The sequence below is a fragment of the Gigantopelta aegis genome, unplaced genomic scaffold (genome assembly GCF_016097555.1).
Source record: "Gigantopelta aegis isolate Gae_Host unplaced genomic scaffold, Gae_host_genome ctg3450_pilon_pilon:::debris, whole genome shotgun sequence".
In the NCBI taxonomy this organism is placed as follows: Eukaryota; Metazoa; Mollusca; class Gastropoda; order Neomphalida; family Peltospiridae; genus Gigantopelta; species Gigantopelta aegis.
The window spans coordinates 9,488-14,170 of NW_024533349.1; the positions used below are offsets into that span (position 1 = coordinate 9,488).

Here is a 4,683-nt window from a genome sequence, read left to right on the forward strand (position 1 = left end):
GTAAGTCTGCTTTCTGTAAGAATCTGGTTCCATTCGTCGTTCTGCAGTCATCCAAGAAACGAGATAAGATATTCGTACCTAGAAGAACTGGAAATCTTGCGTTGTACCTTGTGTCAGGAACGACTAGGAGTAAACAACACTTTCCTTGATCATCTATTCCACAGCCTGATAATGAAATGTGAACTTTCACAAATCCTGAATAAGGTAAGAAATCACCACCAGCACTTTCAATATTCAACAAGTTATCCAAAGGCTCTAGAGGTATGTGTGACAGGTTTTGATCATAAAACGATTTAGACATGATCGAAACATTAGCACCAGTGTCCAACAAAGAACAAACAGAAATATTCTCCACCTGAATGTATACTTCATTGGGATCACCAATTAAACCGTCAGGAATCTCCGTGGGGCGCTGACATTCACCTATGGAAGCCCCCTTCCCATAGGCCTGTGATAGTTTAAAGGACGTCTGCGATGATCCAATCTAACACGACATCCATAAGATGCATGGCCGGGATAGCCACATCTCCAGCAAACAGGTTCAGTATCAGAGGTAGGATGATCAATCTGAGTAGTCGGTGTTTCCCGTTCAGCTGATGCAGCAGGTTGATGATGTTCATTCATGTTTTGTGGGAATATTCCAAAGGATCTGTCACCTCTACCAGAAAAATCAGTTGACAAATTTTGAAAACCTTGTCCACGGACACGATAATTACTTCTGCCTGTGAAATGGCCACGATGCTCATCACGTGATGACCTCTGATGAAACGGGGCAGCTGTATGTTGACAAACTTGTCCCATGACCCACTGCTGATTCTGTTTCATGTCGGATATCTCGGTGCGCATGTCTCGGATCATAGGCTTCAGTTCTGAAAATTCTGAATGTGTGCAATCAGGAGTCGCAGCCATCTTTACTGATGCAGATCTGGTGTTACCCTTTGCTCTCTGTGCCTTGCTTCTATCTAAATCAAACTCAAACCTCACGCAAGTAAAGTCTCAACTCATCAAAATCATGAAGAGTCTTATACTTAAAACCTGCTAAACTTTTCAATGATGGATTAAGTCCATCCCACAATCTTGTTATCACACATTTCGTTCTGTTCATAAGAGGAAATGGATTTCTGTTCTGACAACTGAAATAGAAGACGTTCCAGTCGTCTACTCCAAGCAGCGACATCCTCACCCTCTCCTTGACTGGAGCTGTAGAATTCGGAAAGAAGAGAAGAAGTACATCTAAGTGTCCCAAAAGCACTTTTCATCTTTCCAAGAAGTTCAGACATGGATGGCTTGGTAGAAAGCTTCATCGCCATCATTGCAGCTGCTCCTTTCAGTGACTTCCTTACAGATTGCAAGGTCTGTTCATAGGAATGAGTCCTAGCTTCAATGAGACAATCCACCTCGTATCTCCAGATGTCATATTCAGCATCTTTTCCTGGCTCACCACTAAACAACGGGAGTCTAGGAAAAGACTGGTATGCAACAGGTCCAGGTTTGGTAGTTGAATCAAAGAAAGATTTCTCAGTAGCTCCTTCCTGTTCCCTTTTGGGTTTATATTGATGTGCTATCTCGGATAACCATTCTTTAAAATCCTCAGGATTATCGTCTTTTGGAGACATTCCCATTTTCCAAAACAAAGCACTCATATTCTCTAACTCTTCTGAACTCAATTCCATTATGATTACCAGCCAAGTTATATAGAATACAAAAACAAATACTAAGTTTCTGGACAAACAGCAGACAGTAAGTATAGTCAACTCCAGAAAATATCACCAGATTAATTCAACATGTTCATGTTCATAAAACAATGTGAAAAATACAAACAAAATAATTGACTAAGTTCAATTCCACAAAGTATGAAGTAAGTAGATTAAATAAATGAGTGAAACCTATTAACAACAAAGTACAAAAGCAATATGGCTGAAAATCACACTGAAATCAAAGTAATTTTTGAAAACAAATGAATTATTTCTCAATGCATCAAGTACGACTCATGTGTGGCTGATTTCGACTCTAAGTCCCCAGTCAATTGCTGAAAAGTAATGCAATCAATAAACTAAAACGTGATAATGTAAATTATCAACAGTGCTGAATTTTTAAATCTAATTGATACGTGTAGCTATATTCAATTGCAATCCTGAAATAAAATATTAGAAACAAATCCAAAAAGAAAATGTTAAGTACAGATCACATTGTATGAAGATACAACTGAAAGTACAGTTATAAAAGGGAAGTTCACAACAGGAAGTTTCAGACCAGAAGCGGAAGTAGAAACCAAGGTAAACAAAGGTTTGAGAATAGACAGGAATGAGAGGTTAGTTGTGCTAAGTCATGTCTTCAGTCCCGTCAACTGTCAAATTCCTACTGCAATTTAACAAGGTAAGTTAAATTACTCTTTATGTATAGATACAATATAGATAACTGTTATACTAATGTTTAGTTAATTTAGTTAATTTACGTAGGCTACCTAAACAGGATTTAGCGTTTTATTTTAATCAATCACCTGACACTTATTCTGCCATTTGATAATTTATACCATTACAAAGGAAATCTATGTTAGAAAATGTATATCCAACATTTATAAAACAAAAAATGAATGTAGAAAATCTGAATGCAACAACAATATACACTCAGTGGGTTTAAAGTTCTGTACAGTTACAGCAAAAAACTCAACACATTTTAAATGAGCTGTAGTACTGGTACACAAGGTTCAAAACAACAAAAAAACTAAACAAAAAAAACATTGGAATTAAAAAAAAATGAAAATAATTTACAATGTAAAACTCAAAAATGAGTAGAAAAATACAATGAAATAAATTACTTTACTGTAGTTCTAGAGCTCTAGGAAAAAATGGGAAAAATACACAAGAGTGAAAGGATAAATAAATAAAATGCACTTACATATCCTTTCCGAATGATGAAAAAAACCCAGTACTGATAACATAGGCGCAAGAGTCACATTAATCAGAGTCTGGTACCACAATAGTTCTGTAGAAACACATTCTTGAAAGTTCTGCACAGAAACAAACGTTGGTTTTCAGTTGTCAAAAATCCCACAGTTTCAGATGAACGTTGTCCCTACGTCGGCTCCAAATGTAGCAGTCGGTATTTTTTGCGTGAGGCTAGGTTCAACAAAGTTCACAACACCAGCTACGGGTTAGGGCATCATCTTTTATTAAACATAAGACACAAGACACACCCTGCAAGGATTAAAAACACAAACGTTAACAATATGGTAAAAACAATACAAATATATCCCTATCGAGGTAAAACAAACATTCAGGCATATATTAATGAAATACATTGCAAATCATAGAAAACCGTCATTAAGCATTAATTATCATTCTGATGATTATGAATCATCATCCTCTTTATCTTAAATACTGTCATCACGATCATTAATCATGCTAACATACATGTATATGTATATATATATATATAATAATAATAATCAATTCGTGACCACCAATTATAATCATTGATTATAGCAAAAGGGAGATAATTTATAGTAAATAGGGTTATTTAAATGATTGTAATTATAATTATTATTTGACGTAATAAAGAGATATACTTAGCTTTATCATTAATGAGTTTATGAAAGAAAGGATATAAATTACAAGAGTATATTTAAAATTACAAATATTTGGAATTAATAATACCATATGAATTACACGTAGGCATTGTGTTGATATATTCCATAACAACTGGGGAAACCTGCATAAAAATAAATTCATAATATCAATAGTTTAGTATATTATGGTTTCCATATATCTATTATACATTCAGAAATAAAACATTTAAACTAATTCATTCCAAAACCAATGTTTTGGTGTAGTTCGTCATAAAAACAATTGATTAAACGTAGCTAAATTATTAACTCAGATAAGCTAACAACTAAAACAGAAACTTCACTTAAATCATAAAATATATAGTTTTGACAGTAGAAAACAAAGATGGCTGACATTCATTATGTCACGCCCTGTAATCCATAATAATTAAAAGGCAGATTTATTATTAAATATTATATGTTAAATTATTCATTAATCATTACCAGGAATAGGAAAATTAGGCATTTACTATTATTATTTAAGTTTATCTTCTATAACAAAATTAATACTAACCTTTAAATTAAACTTCTACTATTTCTCTCTGATCTGAACTTGTTTCTCCAAATACTAAATAATTCTGTCCTGTCTGGTCAGTCCAAAGAAAACATGCAGATACAGGTGAGTGTTAATTATCCAGTGGGAGAGAAAGAGACAAGGGTCAAAGTTTAAAGATAGCTTGGGTGTTTGTATTGTAGCTATGGCTACCAAAAGAGCTCACACTGACTGCACTGATGTGGTCACGCGTGGTTGACCAGCACACACGAGCACATCACAGGTACAGGGCAATACTAGAAAAAGGTGATAAAATGTTAATTATAGTGATATGTTGTTCAACTTGTAGTTGTTACAGCCTGAAAATAAACATTAATGAAATACATACTAAATACCATACTTAAAGGTACATACTCCTCTAAGAACCTGAAATTAAACATTAGTTACATAAAACCTATATGCTTAAAATACACGTGTACTACAATAATGATGATGATGATCATAATAATGATGATGACGATGATGGTGTTGATGACGATGACGATGATACGATTACTTTTTCAGTGTCAATGCAAAATTCTATCAG

The 4,683-nt window shown here is 34.3% G+C and overlaps 1 long non-coding RNA gene across 1 annotated transcript; it reads right to left on the reverse strand.

Annotated features, from left to right (window-relative positions):
* Nucleotides 1-3,120: 3,120 nt before the first annotated feature.
* On the reverse strand, nt 3,121-4,205 carry LOC121392172. The gene is made up of 3 exons (XR_005960420.1): nt 4,119-4,205; nt 3,657-3,711; nt 3,121-3,197 (listed from the first exon to the last, which is right to left on the reverse strand). It is a non-coding gene; the product is annotated as an uncharacterized LOC121392172 (long non-coding RNA).
* Nucleotides 4,206-4,683: the final 478 nt, after the last annotated feature.